A 25,892-nucleotide genomic window follows, 5' to 3' on the forward strand; every position below is an offset into this window, starting at 1 on the left:
CGGGCTCTGGGGACGGCATGTTGCAACGGCGTCTCCTGGAGGCTCTAAAGAAGGGAGAGAGATCACTAATGGTACAGGGTCGAGAGGTTGATCTATCCTTCTGGATAGAGAGGCATGGCCTCGGTGCCTCCCAACAACTGGGCTGGGTAGTGTGCGTAGGAATGTGGTCCATCTTCGGTGTAGGGGCAATGATGCGTGTCCTCTAAGTCTAAAGTTGTGGAGCTCCTGCTGAGGAGGGGCTTCAGGGCGATTGACATCTGTGCCTTGATACATCCCTATTCCACACCTGAGTTTGATGTCAGCTTTTTTTTCGGTCGGAGGGGCTTGAGCTCTTCTGGTCGAACTATGAGTTGGCAAAAAATGAGTCTGGCTGGCGAGACTTTGCCGTTCAGGTAGTGTCTCGCCAAAACCAAGTCAAGAAAGTGACCGTGATGACTTGTAATGAGTCACTTTCTTGTTATGACATCATGACGTGGCTTGGCCGGTATGGAGAGGTGGTAGAAATGCCAAAGAAAAACCGTGACGAGTTTGGTATCTGGTCAGGGGCCTGGATGTTTATGGTAAAACTTAAGTGTTCAGGTGGTACGGTTGCCCACATACCATCATCTGCCTTCCTGGGTAGAGATCGTATCCTGGTCTTCTACCAGGGGCAACCAAAGCTCTGTCACAAGTGCGGCGACCCCACACACTTCAGCGCAAACTGCACTGTGCAGAAATGTGCATTGTGTGGGGATATCGGCCATCTTGCTGCATCTTGTGTAGAGATTAGGTGCCACCTGTGTGGTGAGTTAGGTCACCCATTCAGCCGTTGTCCTCGCTCCTTCGCTAATGCAGTCGTGACCCCGGTGGGAGAAAGCCGTGAGGCTGATTCTGCTGGGGAAGGGACTAGCAGGGAAGAGGGAGCTGAGGGGCCAAGGAAGAGAAGCAATAAAAAGACGCCTGCCCAGCTAAGATGTCTAGACAAGAGCAGACAGGATAGGGAGCTGGGCGAGCCTCGGGCTACTGGGGCGGCCCCTGTTCTGGACGCGAGTCTTGCAGCTGAGGCCCCGAGGGATGATGAGTTGGATGAGGAGGCCAGGAGGATCCACAGGGAGGAAAGTGCCACTGCCTCAGAGTCCTCCCATTATGAAAGTATGGATGAGGATAATAGGCAGTGGCTAGAGGACAAGTGTAAGCTCGGCACCAAAATGAAGAGAAAGAAGGGCGATAAAAAATCTCCCGCTCTGACCAAGGTACCTAAGGAAGGAAAAACCGACTCCCCTCTGGTTGGTCTTTCTAACCGGTTCCAAGCCCTTGAAAACATCTCTTCCTCTAAGGCCGGCTTCACACTCAGCGTATGAAAATACGGTCCGTATATTACGGCCGTAATACGCTGAAATGTCCCGAAAATAGTGGTCCGTAGCTCCTCCGTAGGCAGGGTGTGTCAGCGTTTTTTGCGCATGGCATCCTCCGTATGTAATCCGTATGGCATCCGTACTGCGTGGTTTTCTCGCAGGCTTGCAAAACCAACATACCGCTATAGAAATGATCCATGTGTCCCAAAAAGAAAAAAATATATATATATATACTGTCTATATATATATATATATATATATATATATATATATATATATATGTCATTAGACACATATATGTATATATATATTAATATTTATTCCAGCGCTATACAGCTTGAAAGCCGGTAATTCAATTACCGGCTTTTTCTTTCTCCTTCCTAAAAGCCGACATGATTTGAGACATGGTTTACATACAGTAAACCATGTCTTCTCTCCATTTTTTTTGCAGATTCCACACTACTAATGTCAGTAGAGTGTATCTGCAAAATTTGGCCGTTCTAGCTCTTAAAATAAAGGGTTAAATGGCGGAAAAAATTGGCGTGGGCTCCCGCGCAATTTTCTCCGCCAGAGTAGTAAAGCCAGTGACTGAGGGCAGATATCAATAGCCTGGAGAGGGTCCATGGTTATTGGCCCCCCCCTGGCTAAAAATATCTGCCCCCAGCCACCCCAGAAATGGCACATCTGGAAGATGCGCCTATTCTGGCACTTGGCCACTCTCTTCCCATTCCCGTGTAGCGGTGGGATATGGGGTAATGAAGGGTTAATGCCACCTTGCTATTGTAAGGTGACATTAAGCCTAATTAATAATGGAGAGGCGTCAATTATGACACCTATCCATTATTAATCCAATTGAATGAAAGGGTTAAATAAAACACAAACACATTATTTAAAATTATTTTAACCCTCCGTCACATACAATATTCGGACTAACGAGTTCACATACAATGTGCCTGTCAGGCGCCTGCTGGAAAAATACCTATAATATCTAATGTTTGCAATTTCAGTGCTCTAAAAGTGATCAGTGACCTTCATAGGGATGTAATAAAAGAGACTACACATAATCAGTTGCAAAAAAAAAACATTTACTTAACATAAAACTAATAACTATGAAATACAAACTTTTCAAAACTCCCGCCAAATAGTCCCCAGTTCGACTCTCTCAAAAAAATGTACAAAGAAAATTTTTGAACACAAACTTAATTTTAAGGTAACTTAAGTACTATTAAAAACATATTCAATCAGAAGTAGATGCTGAGGTTTCCACAGAAAAGTCACACTTGCAGAGCAAAGAGCAAGAATTACACACCATTTTTGCATGTGTCAGGCAAATTGCTTTATGACATTTGAGACATTCATAATTTGAAAGCCTTCTGGTTCCGCTTTCCATTTGGCAGGTGGTGCATCGCCTTCTTTTGTGAGGTGGTGCAGATGGTGACTTTTCACCATCATCTTCTGGGCGGAACCTTTTGAGCTGAACTTGAAGGCGAGAGGGGATACCGATTGTTTTCACGCTTCTCCTGCGTTGCTCTCCAAGTACTAGTTCATGGGCCAATTTTTTCAGATACAATCGTCTATGGAGTGGTTCAAGCTTGTTTTCAAGATAAATTACTTGTGAATTTATACCACCCAAATTCAACATAGCAAAAAATATGACCATTGGCCAGCGTTTGATGTTTCTGCTGACGTTGAAAGTGGAGCACATCTGATCTGCTGTATCCACACCCCCTTTGGTGGCATTGTAATATGTAATTATCTCCGGTTTTTTTCTGCCCCAGTCCCAGGATCGATGGCAGCATCATCATGAAGTGTTGATAGAAGAAGTACGATTTTTTTGGCATGTGGTACATAGGAAACTAAAGCCTTTCCATTATGGAATGCAAACATACTGCTGTACTGTTTTCTCTCTTTCACACTTACAAACTGTGGCGGCAATTCCCTTTTGTTTTTTCTTACAGTTCCCACATATGACAGCTTCTGAATTTTCAGATAATCAATCAGATCACAACTTGTAAACCAATTGTCAGCTGTAATATTGCGACCCGATCCAAATAAGGGTTCAGCCAGTCTTTTTACAACATCAATGGGTTTGTTGCTCACACAGTAAGGACCTTCTGGTTGTTTTCCTGCATAAACTTCCAGGTTGTAAGTGTAGGTCTTACTGGCATCAACAAGGGCATACATTTTTATTCCATATTTGTTTGGCTTTGATGGAATATATTGACGAAAGGCACATCTACCACGAAAACCAGGGAGCATTTCGTCAATAGTGAGATTCTCTCCAGGGTAATAACTTTGTTTACAGTTTACAACAAATCTTTGAAATATATCACGAATTGGAGCAAGTCGGTCATGTGTTTTGCGTTCGGTTCGGGTAGTTCTGTCGTCAAACCGAAGGCAACGAATTAGAATCTTGAATCTGTTTATGGACATAACAAGGCTAAATTTTTCAACTCCATCCCCATCTTTACCCCAAAGTTCCTCCAAACTTTGTCTATTTGCCCTATAAGCTCCTGCAAGGTACAGTAATCCAAAAAAAGCACGCAGTTCTATTTCATCTGTGGGCTTGATGGTTCTGTTGCAGATGTACTTGTCCTTTATAATGTCTATATATTGGTTGGTATATGTGACAATAGAGTCCAGAATGTCATCTGTAAATATACTGTTCCAGCATTCAACTGCAGTTTTTGCAATACGTGCAGTTCCTATTACTGCAGGAAGGTGAGTAATAATGTTTAAAGGTTCCCTACGTTTTTTCTGGAATGGCTTCTTGTTCCATTTAGTATTTTTATCTTTTCCAATATAATATGATCCAACTTCTTCATCCTCACCACTGTCACCATCTTGCTCTGTTTCAGAATCCAGGACACATTCTTCCACCTCATCATGAGAATCAATCTCACTTTCCTCTCCTAAATCCTCATTCAGTGTGAGGTCTCTATCATCTAACAGCATGTTTGTTACTTCCTCAACATCAAGTTGTTTGGATAAATTGTACATTTTCCTCTCCATTTCAGCAGATAATCTGAAGCAAGAGAAGGAATATGTTAGGAATAGTGTTGAGCGATACCGTCCGATACTTGAAAGTATCGGTATCGGATAGTATCGGCCGATACCCGAAAAATATCGGATATCGCCGATACCGATATCCGATACCAATACAAGTCAATGGGACATCAAGTATCGGAAGGTATTCTCATGGTTCCCAGGGTCTGAAGGAGAGGAAACTCTCCTTCAGGCCCTGGGATCCATAGGGATGTGTAAAATAAAGAATTAAAATAAAAAATATTGATATATTTACCTCTCCGGCGGCCCCTGAACTCAGCGCGGGTAACCGGCAGGCTTCTTTGTTCAAAATCAGCGCTTTTAGGACCTGAGAATCACGTCCCGGCTTCTGATTGGTCGCGGGCCGCCCATGTGACCGCCACGCGACCAATCACAAGCCGCGACGTCACCGCAAGCTATTAACGCGCTCATTTTTAAAAATGAGCGCGTTAATGGCTTTCAAAGACGTAGCGGCTTGTGATTGGTCGCGGCCACGCGACCAATCACAAGCCGCGACGTCACCGCAAGCTATTAACGCGCTCATTTTTAAAAATGAGCGCGTTAATGGCTTTCAAAGACGTAGCGGCTTGTGATTGGTCGCGTGGCGGTCACATGGGCGGCCCACGACCAATCAGAAGCCGGGACGTGATTCTCAGGTCCTAAAAGCGCTGATTTTGAACAACGAAGCCTGCCGGTTACCCGCGCTGAGTCCAGGGGCCGCCGGAGAGGTAAATATATCAATATTTTTTATTTTAATTCTTTATTTTACACATCTCTATGTATCCGATACCGATACCCGATACCACAAAAGTATCGGATCTCGGTATCGGAATTCCGATACCGCAAGTATCGACCGATACCCGATACTTGCGGTATCGGAATGCTCAACACTAGTTAGGAAACTACTGTATATGCCTGAGCAGCACACTTTCTTTTATAAAATCTAACTTATTTCTATGAAATATCCTCACATTTTGTGCTATACATTCATAAAACAAGCTAAATAAACTATTGTGATGAATAAAAACATAAAATACCAACCTTACTGAATGTGACTTATTCACATACAATGAGCCTGAGAGATCTGTGCAGCTATATCCTCTCCCCTGAAGCTCTGAAATCCAACTGTGATATCAGGTTTCACAGACCTTTAAGAGACAGGAGACTACCTGGAGGGAGGGGGTTTCCTCACAATCTGGTGAGGAAGGAGAAATGAAAGTAAAAAAAGAAGCGCCTGTCAGATCAGTTGTATGTGACGGAGGGTTAATGAAATAAAAACAATGGTTGTTGGAGTATTTTATTCTACGCCCAATCCAATCACTGAAGACCCTCGTTCTGTGAAAGCAAAAACATAATAAACCAACAATATACTTACCCTCCGCAGATCTGTAACGTCCAACGATGTAAATCCTTCTGAAGGGGTTAAAACATTTTGCAGCAAGGAGCTTTGCTAATGCAGGCTGCTCCTCGCTGCAAAACCCCGGGGAATGAGTCTAAATATAGATCAATGAGCTATATTTAGCTTCATTTGCGGTGAGGCGCCCTCTGCTGGATGTTCATAGATCGTGGGAAATTTCCTAGAAAGCTCCCAGGTCACACTGCTTGTCCGTGTGAAATCCGTATTTTTCACGCTTCCATAGACTTTCATTGGCGTATTTCTTGCGCAGTACGGTGACAAACGCAGCATGCTGCGATTTTGTACGGCTGTAGAAAGCCGTATAATACTGATCAGTAAAATACGGCAGATAGGAGCAGGGGCATAGAGAATAATTGTGCCGTATTTTTTGCGAGTTTTACGGACGTAGTTTCTGCGCTCTTACGTCCGTAAAACTCGCAAGTGTGAAGCCGGCCTAAGGAGGAAGCTGAGGGTGAGTTTGTGGCTTCGGCGGGGCTCACAGGGGACGCCGAGTCTCCTTCTTCTGGGAATATAAGATCCTTGGAGGGAGGGACTGGCCCAGAGTCCGGAGACGAGGATGATAAAAATAAAAAACATGTGGGAATGGATACCTCATTGTCATTAAAGAGGGGAAAGGATTCCTCCTCTGAGGTAGAGGATAAGGGGAGTGGGAAAAAGAAAGCCATCTAACTCAATCACCAATGATGGTGGAACCCACTCCGTTGACGCTGGCGTCCATTAATGTCACCAGCATAAAGTCAAATACAGCTAAATTTGCGGCCTTTGATTTTCTCAGCCGGGTTGAAGCTGACATTTTCTTTTTGCAAGAGACCAGGCTGCTAAACATGGCAGACGTGTTTAAAGCTAAGAGAGAGTGGAGACTCGGGCCCTCCTATTGGTCTCTTGCGGCCGAGCCGTATAGCGGAGTGGCGGTCTTTTTTACCGCACTGGTGGAATGCCGACTGGTTATTGAGGTAGAAATATGGAGGTGCCTGATCTTAGATGTCCTTATGAAGGGACAAGAGCTCAAGCTCATTAACATCTATGGTCCCCAATCTAAGTGGGATCGGAAGTGTCTCTTTATGAGTATCAAGCCCTACCTTTTTACAAGTCGGCAGGTTGTCTTTGGAGGGGACTTCAATGCTGTCACAAGGCCCCGAGATAGGGGAGGTTCCAGAGACAAGCTGACTTATGATAGCGTCTTGCCTTGCACAGGCGTGTACTATGGAGGACAGAGAATGAACTTCAATCCAATATTGCAGCCAGCATGCAGCCAGCGGGTAAGGAAAGGGTGAATCAAAAACCCCAAAACCCCGCCTCCATGGCTGAAGATTGTTCCCTCCAAATTCAGGTGACAGTGTCCCTTTAACATCTGAATTCTACAGGTCCTTCTCAAAAAATTAGCATATAGTGTTAAATTTCATTATTTACCATAATGTAATGATTACAATTAAACTTTCATATATTATAGATTCATTATCCACCAACTGAAATTTGTCAGGTCTTTTATTGTTTTAATACTGATGATTTTGGCATACAACTCCTGATAACCCAAAAAACCTGTCTCAATAAATTAGCATATCAAGAAAAGGTTCTCTAAACGACCTATTACCCTAATCTTCTGAATCAACTAATTAACTCTAAACACATGCAAAAGATACCTGAGGCTTTTATAAACTCCCTGCCTGGTTCATTACTCAAAACCCCCATCATGGGTAAGACTAGCGACCTGACAGATGTCAAGAAGGCCATCATTGACACCCTCAAGCAAGAGGGTAAGACCCAGAAAGAAATTTCTCAACAAATAGGCTGTTCCCAGAGTGCTGTATCAAGGCACCTCAATAGTAAGTCTGTTGGAAGGAAACAATGTGGCAGAAAACGCTGTACAACGAGAAGAGGAGACCGGACCCTGAGGAAGATTGTGGAGAAGGACCGATTCCAGACCTTGGGGAACCTGAGGAAGCAGTGGACTGAGTCTGGTGTGGAAACATCCAGAGCCACCGTGCACAGGCGTGTGCAGGAAATGGGCTACAGGTGCCGCATTCCCCAGGTAAAGCCACTTTTGAACCATAAACAGCGGCAGAGGCGCCTGACCTGGGCTACAGAGAAGCAGCACTGGACTGTTGCTAAGTGGTCCCAAGTACTTTTTTCTGATGAAAGCAAATTTTGCATGTTATTCGGAAATCAAGGTGCCAGAGTCTGGAGGAAGACTGGGGAGAAGGAAATGCCAAAATGCCTGAAGTCCAGTGTCAAGTACCCACAGTCAGTGATGGTGTGGGGTGCCATGTCAGCTGCCGGTGTTGGTCCACTGTGTTTCATCAAGGGCAGGGTCAATGCAGCTAGCTATCAGGAGATTTTGGAGCACTTCATGCTTCCATCGGCTGAAATGCTTTATGGAGATGAAGATTTCATTTTTCAGCACGACCTGGCACCTGCTCACAGTGCCAAAACCACTGGTAAATGGTTTACTGACCATGGTATTACTGTGCTCAATTGGCCTGCCAACTCTCCTGTCCTGAACCCCATAGAGAATCTGTGGGATATTGTGAAGAGAAAGTTGAGAGACGCAAGACCCAACACTCTGGATGAGCTTAAGGCCGCTACTGAAGCATTCTGGGCCTCCATAACATCTCAGCAGTGTCACAGGCTGATTGCCTCCATGCCACGCCGCACTGAAGCAGTCATTTCTGCCAAAGGATTCCCGACCAAGTATTGAGTGCATAACTGAACATTATTATTTGATGGTTTTTTTGTTTGTTATTAAAAAACACTTTTATTTGATTGGATGGGTGAAATATGCTAATTTATTGAGACAGGTTTTTTGGGTTATCAGGAGTTGTATGCCAAAATCATCAGTATTAAAACAATAAAAGACCTGACAAATTTCAGTTGGTGGATAATGAATCTATAAACTGTAAAGCGCTGCGGAATATGTTAGCGCTATATAAAAATAAAGATTATTATTATTATTATTATTAATATATGAAAGTTTAATTGTAATCATTACATTATGGTAAATAATGAAATTTAACACTATATGCTAATTTTTTGAGAAGGACCTGTATAAGACCTTTAAGGACGTTTTGGTTCCCCTCTTGACTGAGGTAATCAATGAGTGTCTTTCCTCGGGCACTCTGCCGAAGTCAATGAGGAGGTCTGCTCTGATCATCTTGTCAAAGGGTAAGGACCCATCTTACATTGAGAACTGGCGTTCCATAGCGCTTCTCTATGCAGACAGGAAGGTTCTGGCAAAGGTGCCATTTAATTGGCTGGTGAAATTTGCACCCCGATTCCTTTTGGATGCCCAGCATTGCTCTGTTCCAGGCCGCAGCACATTTAGTGCTGTGCTCTGTGTTTGAAAGGCAGTGGAGCAGGGTAGGGCTGGTCACTGTAAGGGTTACATGCTGTCACTGGACTAGGCAAAAGCATTTGATCGGGTTTATCACGAGTACCTTCTGAGATATGGCCTGCCGGGGGGGGGGGGGGGGGGGTTGTTGATTGGCTTAAGACCTTGTACAGTGGGGCAGAGAGTTTCCTGCTTGTGAATGGTTGGATTGACAGCTCTTTTGAGGTTGGGTCTGGTGTTCGCCAGGGTTGCCCCTTGAGCCCGCTGCTGTGCGTGTTTGCGATTGACCCTCTTGTTAGGAGGGAGGAGCGTGGACCATTGGCCATGATCGGGATGGACCAGGCAGTATCGGAAGCCACTCTGAGGGTGGTGGCGTATGCCAATAATGTCACTGTGTTTGTTTCCTCTCACGGAGAGGCAAGGTGGCTGATGTCAGAGGTAGATCGCTACTCGGAGGCATCCGGGTCCAAGATCAACCGGGATAAGTGTGAGAGTCTCTGGCTGGGAGGAGGAGATCCTGATCAAAACTTACCTGCTCCCTTTACCGATTTATCTGGGCAGTGTGTGCATCTTGCCGGAATCTCTCTGGACTCGGGTCTACAGTTTGTTCTTCCAACTGTTATGGGGGAATAGACTGAACCTGGTCAAGAGGGAGGTTACTTACCAAACGAGGAGACTAGGAGGGTTGGGTGTGGTCAACCCTGTGGTATTCCTTGTGGATACCTTCATTAATATCAATATTGCAAACCTCTGGAAAGAGAGGGCTCCTCCGTGGGTATTCTCCTGTAGGGGATGGTTTCAGCCTTTCTTCCAGGAATGGGAGACAGGAGGGCAAGTGAAGGATCTTCGAACACCGCATGGGCATCTTCCGGCTTACGCTACCTTGGTTCTGAAGGTAATTTGTCGGTGGGGTCTGGGAATGTGGGAGATCAGGACTCTGCCAAGGAAACTTCTTGACAATAGGGTTCTGTTGACCCATTTCCAGAGGCCTCTGGCGCTCAGGGACTGCCCAAGTCGGGATCTTGGGGTGGGTTTGCATCTTTTGAATTCTATCAGGATCCCCTCGAAGTTTTCGGACTTGGCGCTGCTTCCATGGGAAACTGTGTGTGAGGGGCAATCTGAAGTGTAGGAGCTCTGAGGACAGGAATTGTCCTCGGGAGCATTGTGGTACCTTGCTGGAAAGCATGGACCACTTCCTGCTTCATTGTCCCTTCAACATAGAGGTGTACAACAGGGTGGGCGCCTTCATTGGCTGGTCTCGGCTGGCCAGTCTCTCCTATGCGGAATGGGCCTATGGAGTATTCGGAGACCTTGGTGGTCGGGACCGCTGCACCTTATTTCTAGTTAGTGCAGTGATTAGGTATCCCACGTGGAACGCACGGTGCTTAGTATCGACGCAACGAAAAATCCTCCCAGTGGACGATGTGTTTAGGACCATACTCGGGGACCTGGTGAAGGTGCGCTCTGTGGAGTATGGGAGACTGGGCGCACAGAGGGCCGCTCTCCTCTGGAGGGGCTTTTCTTTTAGTGTGCCCTAGTCTGGTCATCTCCTTTCCTGGTGGTAGGCTGATGCTGACACTGTAGATTTTTGTTTTGTTTGATCATTATACAGTGATGTAGGGCTGCAGGTGCCGAACTTGGGCTTCGTGATTTGTAATTATCGTGGTGTGTGCTGCTGTATATAATGTATATATTGTACATAGAGATATAGATTTGGGTGTAGGTGTCAGGTTGGGTGGTGGGAAAAGGAGGGAGGTGGGATTATCTTGTGGGACTATGGGACACTGGGTTGTTTGGGGGAAAACTAGCACTGCCTGATCTGGCCTATGGACGTTGGACATGGACCAGTGGCGTAGGAAGGGGGGTGCGGGGGGGGGCGGGCCGCCCCGGGCGGCACAATGCGGGGGGCGGCCGGCGCTGCAGGAGGAGGAAGAGAAAAAAAAAAAAGACGCGGGCACTTTAAATCTTCGGGCGGCGCCGCCCGCCGCCAAGGCCAGGCTCCCCCCACCCCCCCGCCCCCCGCTCTAATACTCACCTCTCCTGGTTCCTGCAGCAGCTGCAGCGTCTTCAGTGCCCTCTGACTCTGCGACGTCTCAGGGCAGAGGGCGCGATGACGTCATCACTGTGCGCGCCGCTCAGCCTCTCTGTCCTGAGCGTTGTAGAGCCGGAGAGACGCTGACTGGCTGCACCGGACCTGCGCTAGGAACGGGAGAGGTGAGGATTTTTTTTTTTCTTTATGTCTGACTCTGGGGGCAATGCTGGAGACACTGGGGCAATACTGGAGACCATGGGGCAGATTGCTGGAGACACTGGGGCAATACTGGAGACCATGGGGCAGATTGCTGGACACACCGGGGCAATACTGGAGACCATGGGGCAGAATGCTGGACACACTGGGGCAATACTGGAGACCATGGGGCAGAATGCTGGACACACTGGGGCAATACTGGAGACCATGGGGCAGAATGCTGGACACACTGGGGCAATACTGGAGACTCTGGGGCAGATTGCTGGACACACTGGGGCAATACTGGAAACCCTGGGGCAGATTTCTGGACACATTGAGGCAATGCTGGAGACCCTGGGGCAGACTTCTGGACACACTGGGGCAGATTTCTGGACATACTGGGGCAATGCTGGAGACACTGGGGCAGATTGCTGTGCACGCTGGGGCAGATTGCTGTGCACGCTGGGGCAGATTGCTGTGCACGCTGGGGCAGATTGCTGTGCACACTGGGGGCAATGCTGGACACACTGGGGGCAATGCTGGAGACCCTGGGGCAGATTTCTGGACACACTGGGGCAATGCTGGACACTGGGGCAGATTGCTGGACACTGGGGCAGATTGCTGGACACACTGGGGGCAATGCTGGACACACTGGGGGCAATGCTGGACACACTGGGGGCAATGCTGGACACACTGGGGCAATACTGGAGACCCTGTGGCAGATTTCTGGACACATTGAGGCAATGCTGGAGACCCTGGGGCAGATTTCTGGACACACTGGGGCAGATTTCTGGATATACTGGGGCAATGCTGGAGACCCTGGAGCAGATTTCTGGACACTGGGGCAATACTGGACACTGTGGCAGATTGCTGGACACGCTGGGGCAATGCTGGACACTGGGGCAGATTGCTGTGCACACTGGGGCAATGCTGGAGACCCTGGGGCAGATTTCTGGACACACTGGGGCAATGCTGGACACTGGGGCAGATTGCTGGACACACTGGGGGTAATATGCTGGACACACTGGGGCAATGCTGGACAACATGGGGGTAATATGCTGGACACACTGGGGGCAGGACTTGAGGCATGGGCAGAATGTAGATACGGGGCATGATTGGAGACACGGGGCATGATTGGAGACACGGGGCAGGATTGGATCATGGGGCAGGACGGATACGATGGAGGCTGGTGGGGCAGGATGGGGAGATCATATGGGGTAGAATGGATACTCATGAGGGCAGGATGCGAGAACATATGGCTGGAGCCAGGAATGAGATAAACGGGGCCAGGGTGGGGAATATTATTACCATAGGGGGTAATTAAGGGATATTATTACTGCAGTGATGTATTTATTTTATTTTTTGAGTATACTGTTTTAAATGGGGGGGCGGTCCTGTTACTGTGCAGAGTGACACTATATCGCCTTTTTATCTTCATGTGGTGTAATGTAGAAGTTGTGAAAAATTAAGTAATGTGTTCTGCAAGCGGAGCTCGAGATAACTGTGTTATTTCCTGCAGAAACGAGTCCTGGCTGGAAGGAATGATGGCGGTCTGTGCTGGATGAAAGATGAAGGACTTCACCTAGAGACGTCACTGGTGAGTCAGTGTGTTACCTATACACTGACACTATACACTGTATACTATATACAGAGGTCCTGTGTACAATGTCACCAGTGATCACTGTATTATCTATACATTATATACAGCGGTCCTGTGTACAATGTCACCAGTGATCACTGTATTATCTATACATTATATACAGAGCTCCTGTGTATAATGTCGCCAGTGATCTCTGTATTACCTCTACACAGACACTGCATACTAAGTACAGATCTCCTGTGAATACTGGCACTTATGGTGATAGTATTGTGTTGTTTTTTTTTATTACTGATCAGTATTGTAGTATTCAGTCAATATGTGGTGGTAATATGTGGTCTGGAAATGGTGTTGTGGTATTTGTCCCTTGTATGTAGTATTATTCGGTCACTATGTGGTCTGGTCATGGTGTGGTGGTATTAAGTCACAGGTTTGGCATGTGGGGGTGACACCATTAGGCCCAGTTTAAGTTCTACAAAACAGGAAAACAATTTTTGGTAACCTTTGTGTGTATTGAGCCGGGGGAGGGGGGGGCGCCAAACTCGGGAACAGCCCCGGGCGGCAAAAGCTCTAGCTACGCCTCTGACATGGACTGAGGCATGAGACGCAGGACCAGCTCTCAGGTCAGTGCGGGGGGTTGGGAATGAAGGATAGCTTAGTATTGTATATTTGTTTATTTTGTGGTTATTTTATTTAAAAAGAAAAAAAAAAAAAAAAAAAGTTCATGTATATAGTTTTTGTTTGCCACTGATTATTTTTATTCGTTATTATTATTTTGTTTTGGTGACCGGACCAGAGGGTCAAAGTACCGTATTTTCCGGCGTATAAGACGACTGGGCGTATAAGACGACCCCCCAACTTTCTTCTTATACGCCGTATGTCATCTTATACGGCCGGTGACTAATGTGCCTTTTTTTGGGGGGGGGAGTGGTCCCGATGACGGAGGGGGCGTCTCACAGGGAAGTGTGAGTATGCCCCATTACCTCATATTATAGCTGCAGCGTCAGCGTGGGGTGCTGGGGAGCGGCGGCGGCGGCTGCTCCTTTGTGCCGCGTGGGTGCTGTGGGGTGGCGGTTCCTTTTGAATCTTCCTTTTGAATTTGAATTTTGAGATCTGAATCTGAGCCTGCGCCGCCCCCAGCGGCCATTTTCCCGGAGGCCACCGCATCGCAGCAATGGAGCTGCCGGCGCCTCCGGGATTTCGGGAGATGCCGGAGGAGCCCCGACTGACTCTCCCTGAAGATACGCCGCCGCTGCCGCCCCCGCTGCCGCCCCACAGCACAGAGCCACGACGCTGTACCAAAAGGAACCGCCGCCCCACAGCACCCACGCGGCACAAAGGAGCAGCCGCCGCCGCCGCTCCCCAGCACCCCACGCTGACGCTGCAGCTATAATATGAGGTAATGGGGCATACTCACACTTCCCTGTGAGACGCCCCCTCCGTCATCGGGACCACTCCCCCCCACCCACCATAGATACCCGGCGTATAAGACGACCCCCGACTTTTAAGAAGATTTTCAGGGGTTAAAAAGTCGTCTTATACGCCGGAAAATACGGTAGTTATTATGTATATACTGTATAATATGTGTGAGAGGAGAGAATGAGCGGCTGGACCAGTGTTCAGTATACTGATTATTTTCTGGCTAATATTTTTGTTATGCTTTCTGCTATTATTATTATTATGCTTTTTTATAATAAAAGATCTACAGGATGTAACTCAGGATCAGTAATGTATGTATACAGTGACTGCACCAGCAGAATAGTGAGTGCAGCTCTGGGGTATAATACAGGAGGTAACTCAAGATCAGTATAGGATCAGTAATGAAATGTATGTACACCGTGACTGCACCAGCAGAATAGTGAGTGCAGCTCTGGAGAATAATACAGGATGTAACTCAGGATCAGTAATGTAATGTATGTACACAGTGACTGCACCAGCAGAATAGTGAGTGCAGCTCTGAGGTATAATTCAGGATGTAACTCAGGATGAGTGCAGGATCAGTAATGTAATGTATGTACACAGTGGCTGCACCAGCAGAAAAGTGAGTTCAGCTCTGGAGTATAATACAGGATGTAACTCAGGATCAGTAATGTAATGTATGTACACAGTGACTGCACCAGCAGAATAGTGAGTTCAGTTCTGGAGTATAATACAGGATGTAACTCAGGATCAGTAATGTAATGTATGTGCACAGTGACTGCACCAGCAGAATAGTGAGTTCAGTTCTGGGGTATACTGAATGTAACTCAGGATCAGTAATGTAATTTATATACACAGTGCACCAGTAGAATACTGAGTGCAGCTCTGGGGTACAATACAGGATGTAACTCAGGATCAGTAATGTAGTGTATGTACACAGTGACTGCACAAGCAGAATAGTGAGTGCAGCTCTGGAGTATAATGCAGGATGTAACTCTGGATCAGTAAAGGATAAGTGTCATGACACAGCTGTCAGGTGACCCGGGACCAGGGTCTCCTTTGCTGTCCCTAACAATAGGCGCCCTATCTCACCTTACTCCCCAGGATACTTCTGAAGGTGAAGATGCTGGTGCCTCCACCCTTGCCTTGTCCTCCGAGTTATCCCCCGTTCTTTCTCCTCCCCCACCTAGGGAAGAGGGGTGCTACTGCGCACCGTAGTACACCAACCCGACAAACAAGGCAACACAAACAAGAGTTAACAGAAAACTCCAAGCATACAAAATATTCACTTACATATAACAGAGGAATGCCCTGGGGTGTGACAGTAGGGGAATAACTCAAAATAGAGGATAGGGAGTTACCACACATACAAACCAAGCAGCAGTCACAGATAACTCCTCCAACTCTTCGTCTTATATGAACTCTCCCACCGTTAGCCATGCAGCAAATACTAGCTAGGAGTGGCAGTGCTAGCTCTGACAAGGATTTGTATCAGAGCCCAGATTATAAAGGGAAAAGGAGTGGCTAACCGAGCTCAGCTGTGAGCACAGGGATTTCCAACATGGCCGGATAACCCCTGTTCTGCCAGATGAAATAAACACATTCATAATGAAGGAGAAGTGCCTCTTCTCAGCGCCGGAGTAGGAACAACTCTGTGACAGTACCCCCTCTTCTACGAGAGACCTCCGTAATCTCAGGACCAGGCCTATCAGAGTGTGGCATGTGAAAAGCCTGGACCAGTCTGGCCGCATGAACATTTGATGCTGGTACCCGCCTCCTCTCCTCAGGACCGTACCCCCTTAAATGTACCAGATACTGAAGCGACCAACGATCAACACAAGAATCCAAGATCTTCACAATCTGAAACTCCAAGTTTCCATCAATAAAGACAGGAGATGGTGGTAGAGGTGATGGTACCGAAGATACAACATATTTTTTGAGGAGAAAACAATGGAATACATTACAGCTCCTAAAGGTAGATGGTAAAGCAAGTCGAAATGCTATGGGATTGACGATGGCTATGATCTTATAAGGACCGATAAACCTGGGACCCAGTTTCCAAGACGGAACCTTCAGCTTAATGTTCCTAGAGGACAACCACACCAAGTCACCAACACACAGGTCTGGACCCACCAAACGTCTCCGATCAGCCACAATCTTATATTTAGATACCAGCTTCCTCAAATTATTTGTAACCCCCTGCCATATGGTAGAAATGGAAGGTGAAAACCGTTCTTCCAACAGTAATCCAGAGGGGTGATTACCACTAAAAGAACTAAACTGAGGATTGAATCCATATGCCCCAAAAAACGGGGACTTACCGGTTGATTCCTGACAACGATTATTTACAGCAAATTCAGCTAACGTTAAATAGATAACCCAGTACTCCTGATTTTCAGATACAAAACGCCTGAGGTATGTCTCTAGATTCTGGTTAATACGTTCAGTCTGCCCATTAGACTGTTGGTGAAAAGTGGATCTCAGATTGGTGCAAAATGCCCTCCAAAACTTGGAGACAAACTGCACCCCCCCGATCAGAAACAATATCGATCAGGATCCCATGTAATCTTACAATTTCCCTGACTAAAACTTGCGCCAAAGATTTGGCGTTTGGCAAAGCGATTAAAATGAGACATCAAACTGAATCTGTCCACTACCACCAGGATTACAGTATTCCCTTCTGACATGGTTAGATCTGTGATAAAATCGACTGACAAGTGAGTCCAAGGTCTGCTGGGAATCTCCAACAGTTGGAGATCCCACAACGGGCGAGTATGAGAGGTCTTGGAACGCACACAGTCACTGCAGGCATACTCCCTGATATCCTTATGATAAAGGGTTGAGAGACGTCAGGCTGAATAAGAATCAGCACAGAAGAAAAACACCTCTTCAATGTATCAAATGCCTCCCTGGCAGGACTGGAGCACGTGGAGAAGTCCGTTCCCTTTCTGGTCACATCTGTAAGAGGTTTGGCTACTATCGAAAAGTTCTTTATGAATTTACGGTAGTAGTTGGTGAAATCTAAAAATCTTTGTAATGCCTTCAATACCACCCAGACTTTCGCAGGTGGAAGACAACACATACCCTAGGAAAGGGATCTCCTCAACCAAGAAGATACACTTCTCTGGTTTGACATATAATTTATTGTCTTGGAGTATATGTAAGACCTGCCTGACATGTCCCTGGTGTGACTCATGGTCAGGTGAATAAATTAATATGTCATCCAGATAGATAACCACAAATCTGCCTATTGGTGACTAAAGATATCATTTATAAAGTGTTAAAAGATTGAAAGACATTCGTCAACCCAAAAGGCATCACCAGATTCTCATAATGTTCCTCAGGCGTATTGAGCATAGTTTTCGACTCCTCACCCTCTTTAATGCAGATGAGAGTTTGTGCCCCCCTGAGGTAGATCTTAGAGAACCATTTTTCCCCTACAATTTGACTAAAGAGGTCTGGAATGAGAGGGAGTGGATAAGGATCACGGACAGTGATCGTATTGAGATCACGGAAATCCAGGCAAGGACGTAACCCTCCATCTTTTTTTCTTTACAAAAAAGAACTGACTACGGAGTGCAGGGTCATTCCACTTGGTGTCTATGGCCCACCTCCGAAACTCAGAGCAATATTCCTCTTCCGGACGGTCTAGTTACTGAAGTTGGCGCGGTGTGGACTCAGCTAAGGAGATGCGATCGGGGTCATCATATATTCATATATAAGGCCCAGTGCCCGAAAAAATCCCTCCACCGTCTAAAGCAGCTAGGAGTCAGGTGAGAAAATTACCATGCTTGCGGGTCCCCCTGAAGGAGCGAGATTACTATCCCCACACGTTGCTCCTCTGTACCTGAAGAAACCAGACAACCTGAAGTACAGTTTACAGACCTCTCTGAAAACAACAAACTTGTCACCCCCCCCCCCCCCCTGAAAGAACCTGTCAGGCAATGCGACCTTGGGCTCCACTATGGCTTGCTAGGGAGCTAGGAGTCCATCAGATGTATGAGGGTGCTGCAAAACCACCATGTGTAAATCTGCCACCTCCAGATTGAGATGCCGCAGTTACCCTGTCAGAGCAGCAATTGGATCTATAATGGAAAAGAAAAAATGGTTACGGTCAGAGCAAATGTCATTACCCAGCTGTCGGGTCACCCAGGACCAGGGGCTTCTTCTCTGTTCCTAACACTAGGGGGCATCTTGGCTCGCCTTACTCCCTTGGATACTTCTGAAGGTGAGGATGCCAGGGCCTCCACCCTTGCCTTATCTCCTGTATTAGCTCTCCGTCTGTTCTCTACCCCCACGCAGGGAAAAGGGGGTGCTACTGTGCACCCTAGTACACAAACACAAGGCAACAGAAAGAAGGGTTAACAGAAAACTCCAGGCATACAAAATACTCAGGTATAACAGAGAAATGCACTGGGGCGTGGAGGTGTAGGAATAAACCAAAATAGAGAAGGATAGGGAGCTACCACACATACAAACCAAGTAAAAACACATATAACTCCTCCAACTCTCCTTCTCATAAGAACTCCTCTCCCCCCATTAGCCATGTACTGTAGCAAATGCTAGCTCTGACAAGGATTGTATCAGAGCCCAGATTAAAAAAAAAAGGGGAAGGGAGTAGCTAACTGAGCTCAGCTGTGAGCACTGGGATTTCTATCATGGCCGATTAACCCCTGTTCTGCCAGAAGAAATAAAAACATTTAAAATGAAGAAGTACTTCTTCTCAACATCGCAGTAGGAGCAATCAGGCACTGCGGTCTTCTGGCTCCACACTGTCACGGTAACCACGTGGCACCAGCAGAATAGTGAGTGCAGCTCTGGAGTATAGTACTGGATGTGCCTTATTACATGGTTGACTATCCATTTCAGTCACTGAGCATTACAAGTGGAGGGGTTCTTTGAGCGGCAGGATGACTTTGCTATCAGGTATTACCCACCTCTCTGAATGATACATATCAATACTTATAGAACACTCCGGAATGTAGGGGCACATGTTCGTTCCTAGACCAGGTCGGAGTTTGTATAATTCTCGTTATTAGGGGTCTTAGCTTTTATCAGCAGATCGCATCATTTCTTCTCTTTTCCAGTAGATTGTTGGGTCTCGTCCCTCCGGATCCTGCGCTGCTATCTATCGATAGAGGACAACACGTCCCTGACACAGTGATTACAGATTCCCTCATTCTGGAGAGTATAACGTTAGAGGGCTCTGCAGAACTACAACTCCCAGCTAGCAGAGCACTGTGGTACTTGTAGTCCTACCGCGGCAGATAACCAACACTTTCCTGACTATACTACCCGAGACGTTACATTGTCATTACATTCCCAAATATCTGCAATTCATCATTCCAATGTCTCCACTGTCTGCAGATCCTGTCGCCCCGACCACCCTCCGTCCTGAGCGACCGCGTCATCCGTCCCGTCCCTTTAAATAGGTGTAATGGAGGTTGAAAGCGTAAGACATTGAAAATTTCCAGCATCGTTCATGTGTGGAAAATAAAGTGTAAACTCAGACAGAAAGGATCAATGATAATATATCCCAGGGAAGGGAGAGCAAATGGTTAATCTCTATAATCTCCGAGCCGTGTACACTGTGCAAATGCCGCCACATCGAACACCTTCATCTCCTATAGCAGAGGCAGCAGAGTTTAGTTTGTCACTTCGTACAATCAGTCTATGTGCACACGTCAGGATTCTTTGCAGAAATTTCCTGAACAAAACCGGACTTTTTCTGCAGGAAATCTGCGTACGTTTTTTGTGCGTTTTTATCGTGTTTTTCTCGTGTTTTTTGCGCGTTTTTATGCAGATTTTTCACTTTTTTTTCCGGAGCTTCCCAATGCATTAAATAGCGGAAAATCCGCGAAAAATCCGCAAAATTAATGAACATGCTGCATTTTTTTACTGCGATGCGTTTTTTTTCATGGAAAAAAATGCAACATGTGCACAAATTGCAGATTGCATTCTATTAATAGGATTCTTAATGCACGCGTTTTTTTTTGCGGTTTTATCACGTTTTTATAGTGAAAAATCCAGAATGTGTGCACACAGCCTCAAGGTGTACAAATCTGCGTTTGAATTCTACAGATGTAGCAGAGACGAGTTTGTTATTTGGCGCAGTTCCTGCTCATATCATGATTCTAATGATGTAGCAGGGCTGGATTTGTCACTTGGCCCAACTACTAATCTGAACAGTTAGCACTATATGCAAAATGCTAAGTTTAATGGCATCTGTATAGGTAGAGATGTAGCAGAGCTGAGTTTGTCCTTTGGTACAACTCATGTTTGATCTTTTCAGGAGAAATACTAAGTTTATGGCATATATTTAATATCCTGCTGGGACCCCACTGAGGTGAACAATGGGGGTCCCAGAATGCTATTTCTGTAAGTCCAATACAAGTGTATGGATAGAATCATATTTGCGGAACAGCAGAGCTGAGTTTGTGTAAATTGTAATAATTATCACATTTTGCTTCTGATAAAGATCCGCTAAGTTCCGTAAAAAAAAAAAAAGTAAGCTTATCAAAATGCACAAAAACAGTTCAGACGCCGCCACATCCGTATGTTACATATGTAGCAGAGCTGAGTTTGTCGGTGTAAAGTATTCTATCATTGCTATGTTCTACGTTAATATTCTGGGTCTCTCCGTAATAAGGAAACACTTAGAAATGAATGTCATATCTGTGTGTGACGTGATGTAGCAGAGCTGAGTTTGCATTTTGGTCTATCTATAGAAATGCAGGAAAATGATCACAAATGAAAGAGTTCAGTGACGCAGTAAGCAAAAATGAAATAATCAAAATACCTATTTAGCCCTGCCACATCATGTAGCAGAGTTGAGCTTGTCATGGACACAATCCCTTATTACACTATATTAGTGATCTTTACAAATCAATGGAGATAAAAATACCAATTGTCATGAGGCGCAAGAGAAGAAAATCGTAAGAAATATATGACCCTGCCACAAAGATGCAGCAGAGCTGACTGTGTCATATATCTGTCCTTAGGAAATGGGATTAACAAAGTTTTCAGACAGGTTACAGATAAAGTGTCACAAATCAGAATAGGAAGAGTTCAGTAACACACTCAGCTCTGCTACATCTGTACACTGTGACATGCAGTAAGGTGGGCAGCAGGTGGGCACGTACCTTGCAGGCGTCTGCTTAGATCCTCCAGACTTCTCTGAGTGGCGAGCACCTGCCCTGGGTATTTATACATCCGCTGCGCCTGGGCGAGGACGACTTCCCAGGATCTGCCTTCTGCTGACGTCTGGGGTCTGACTGGTGACACCACCAGGTCTCAGTCACAGCACATGCCATCATATCTCCGGCTGGTGGGGGGCTCCAGAGCTGCGCTCCCCTCCTACGTAAACTGTTGCAGACTCCAGATGTAAGAGATAAAGATGCAATGTCTGCACATGTGAACATGGGGCAAAATCAGAGGCAGACAGCTCCTGAAATACATCATACAGCATACTGCCCCTATATGTCCAAATGTAAAAGAGGAGACTGTACTGATGGTCAAAGTAGGGAAATAAAGCTTCATACAATGCTGAAAAGTCCTGTCACTTTTATAAACTATAATTTCTTACTATTTCAGGACCTCAAATACAAATATGTAAAATATTATAATACTATTTCCTATGTACTAGAATATAACTACTATAATACTGCCCCTATGTACAGGAATATAACTACTATAATACTACCCCTATGTACAAGAATATAACTACTATAATACTGCTCCTATGTACAAGAATATAACTACTATAATACTGCCTCATATGTGCAAGAATATAACTACTATAATACTGTTCTTATGTACAAGACTATAACTACTGTAATACTGCTCCTATGTACAAGAATATAACTACTATAATACTGCCCTCTATGTATAAGAATATAACTACTATAATACTGCCCCTATGTACAAGAATATAACTACTATAATACTGCCCCCTATATACAAGAATATAACTACTATAATACTGCCCCTATGTACAAGAATATAACTACTATAATACTGCCCCTATGTACAAGAATATAACTACTATAATACTGCCCCTATGTACAAGAATATAACTACTATAATACTTCCCCTATGTACAAGAATATAACTACTATAATACTGCCCCTATGTACAAGAATATAACTACTATAATACTGCTCCTATGTACAAGAATATAACTACTATAATACTGCTCCTATGTACAAGACAATAACTACTGTAATACTGCTCCTATGTACAAGACTATAACTACTATAATACTGCCCCTATGTACAAGAATATAACTACTATAATACTGCTCCTATGTACAAGAATATAACTACTATAATACTGCCCCTATGTACAAGACTATAACTACTATAATACTGCTCCTATGTACAAGAATATAACTACTATAATACTGCTCCTATGTACAAGAATATAACTACTATAATACTGCTCCTATGTACAAGACTATAACTACTGTAATACTGCTCCTATGTACAAGAATATAACTACTATAATACTGCCCTCTATGTATAAGAATATAACTACTATAATACTGCCCCCCTATATACAAGAATATAACTACTATAATACTGCCCCTATGTACAAGAATATAACTACTATAATACTTCCCCTATGTACAAGAATATAACTACTATAATACTGCCCCTATGTACAAGAATATAACTACTATAATACTGCTCCTATGTACAAGAATATAACTACTATAATACTGCTCCTATGTACAAGACAATAACTACTGTAATACTGCCCCTATGTACAAGAATATAACCACTATAATACTGCCCCTATGTACAAGAATATAACTACTATAATACTTCTCCTATGTACAAGAATATACAGTGCCTACAAGCAGTATTCAACCCCCTGCAGATTTAGCAGGTTTAATAAGATGCAAATAAGTTAGAGCCTTCAAACAAGAGCAGGATTTATTAACAGATGCATAAATCTTACAAACCAAAAAGTTTTGTTGCTCAGTTAAATTTTTATAAATTTTAAACATAAAAGTGTGGGTCAATTATTATTCAACCCCTAGGTTTAATATTTTGTGGAATAACCTTTGTTTGCAATTACAGCTAATAATCGTCTTTTATAAGACCTGATCAGGCCGGCACAGGTCTCTGGAGTTATCTTGGCCCACTCCTCCATGCAGATCTTCTCCAAGTTATCTAGGTTCTTTGGGTGTCTCATGTGGACTTTAATCTTGAGCTCCTTCAACAAGTTTTCAATTGGGTTAATGTCAGAAGACTGACTAGGCCACTGCAACACCTTGATTTTTTGCCTCTTGAACCAGGCCTTGGTTTTCTTGGCTGTGTGCTTTGGGTCGTTGTCTTGTTGGAAGATGAAATGACGACCCATCTTAAGATCCTTGATGGAGGAGTGGAGGTTCTTGGCCAAAATCTCCAGGTAGGCCGTGTTATCCATCTTCCCATGGATGCGGACCAGATGGCCAGGCCCCTTGGCTGAAAAACAGCCCCACAGCATGATGCTGCCACCACCATGCTTGACTGTAGGGATGGTATTCTTGGGGTCGTATGCAGTGCCATCCAGTCTCCAAACGTCACGTGTGTGGTTGGCACCAAAGATCTCGATCTTGGTCTCATCAGACCAGAGAACCTTGAACCAGTCAGTCTCAGAGTCCTCCAAGTGATCATGAGCAAACTGTAGATGAGCCTTAACATGACGCTTTGAAAGTAAAGGTACCTTACGGGCTCGTCTGGAACGGAGACCATTGCGGTGGAGTACGTTACTTATGGTATTGACTGAAACCAATGTCCCCACTGCCATGAGATCTTCCCGGAGCTCCTTCCTTGTTGTCCTTGGGTTAGCCTTGACTCTTCGGACAAGCCTGGCCTCGGCACGGGAGGAAACTTTCAAAGGCTGTCCAGGCCGTGGAAGGCTAACAGTAGTTCCATAAGCCTTCCACTTCCGGATGATGCTCCCAACAGTGGAGACAGGTAGGCCCAACTCCTTGGAAAGGGTTTTGTACCCCTTGCCAGCCTTGTGACCCTCCACGATCTTGTCTCTGATGTGTTGTGAATTCTGTTATCGAACTCCCTCCTGTGGTCGTGAATGGTACTTCGGCGAGTTCTGTCCATGGACTCCCTCTGGTGGCTGTGAGTGGAGCTGCTGCTTCTGAGGTTCCTTCCACAGGTGACTTAGTTTATTCTTTGGCTGGCTGCTCTATTTAACTCCACTCAGATCGTTACTCCATGCCAGCTGTCAATGTTCTTGTACTGGTTCAGTTCGCTCTTGGATCTTTCTGGTGACCTGTCTACTCCAGCAGAAGCTAAGTCCCTGCTAGTTAATTATTTGTTCATTGTTTTCTTGTCCAGCTTGCTATCATGATTTTGCCTTGCTAGCTGGAAGCTCTGGGATGCAGAGTGGCACCTCCGCACCGTGAGTCGGTGCGGAGGTCTTTTTGCACACTCTGCGTGGTCTTTTTGTAGTTTTTTGTGCTGACCGCAAAGATACCTTTCCTATCCTCAGTCTGTTTAGTTAGTCTGGCCTCCCTTTGCTAAAACCTGTTTCATTTCTGTGTTTGTGACTTTCATCTTAACTCACAGTCAATATATGTGTGGGGCTGCCTTTTCCTTTGGGGAATTTCTCTGAGGCAAGGTAGGCTTTATTTTCAATCTCTAGGGCTAGTTAGCTCTTAGGCTGTGAAGAGGCGTCTAGGCAGAGTTAGGTACGCTCCACGGCTATTTCTAGTGTGTGTGATAGGATTAGGGGTTGCGGTCAGCAGAGCTCCCACTTCCCAGAGCTTGTCCTGTGTTAGTTTAACCATCAGGTCGTTCCGGGTGCTCCTAACCACCAGGTCCATAACACTGATGGCCTTGGAATGCTCCTTTGTTTTCCCATGTTGACCATGTATGAGTGCTGTTCACAAGTTTGGGGAGGGTCTTAAATAGTCAGAAAAGGCTGGAAAAAGAGATAATTAATCCAAACATGTGAAGCTCATTGTTCTTTGTGCCTGAACTACTTCTTAATACTTTAGGGGAACCAAACAGAATTCTGGTGGGTTGAGGGGTTGAATAATAAATGACCCTCTGAAAAGACTTTTCACAATTTAAAAAAAAAATAAACAAAGAAATAACATTCTTTTTTGCTGCAGTGCATTTCACACTTCCAGGCTGATCTACAGTCCAAATGTCACAATGCCAAGTTAATTCCAAATGTGTAAACCTGCTAAATCTGCAGGGGGTTGAATACTACTTGTAGGCACTGTAACTACTATAATACTGCCCCTATGTACAAGAATATAACTACTATAATACTGCCCCTATGTACAAGACTATAACTACTGTAATACCGCTCCTATGTACAAGAATATAACTACTATAATACTGCTCCTATGTACAAGAATATAACTACTATAATACTGCTCCTATGTACAAGAATATAAGAACTATAATACTGCCCCTATGTACAAGAATATAACTACTATAATACTGCCCCTATGTACAAGAATATAACTACTATAATACTGCTCCCTATGTACAAGAATATAAGAACTAGAA

The 25,892-nt window shown here is 45.2% G+C and overlaps 1 protein-coding gene across 1 annotated transcript in view; it reads right to left on the bottom strand.

Moving 5' to 3' along the window:
* Nucleotides 1-21,545, bottom strand: part of LOC138658399 (progonadoliberin-2) — a 75,495-nt gene extending 53,950 nt beyond the window's left edge. Inside the window, exon 1 of the mRNA XM_069745837.1 lies at nucleotides 21,507-21,545. The gene's annotated coding sequence lies outside the window, so the exon portion shown is untranslated. The remainder of the gene's footprint in view (nucleotides 1-21,506) is intronic.
* Nucleotides 21,546-25,892: the final 4,347 nt, after the last annotated feature.

Source organism: Ranitomeya imitator, chromosome 1, assembly GCF_032444005.1.
Source record: "Ranitomeya imitator isolate aRanImi1 chromosome 1, aRanImi1.pri, whole genome shotgun sequence".
In the NCBI taxonomy this organism is placed as follows: Eukaryota; Metazoa; Chordata; class Amphibia; order Anura; family Dendrobatidae; genus Ranitomeya; species Ranitomeya imitator.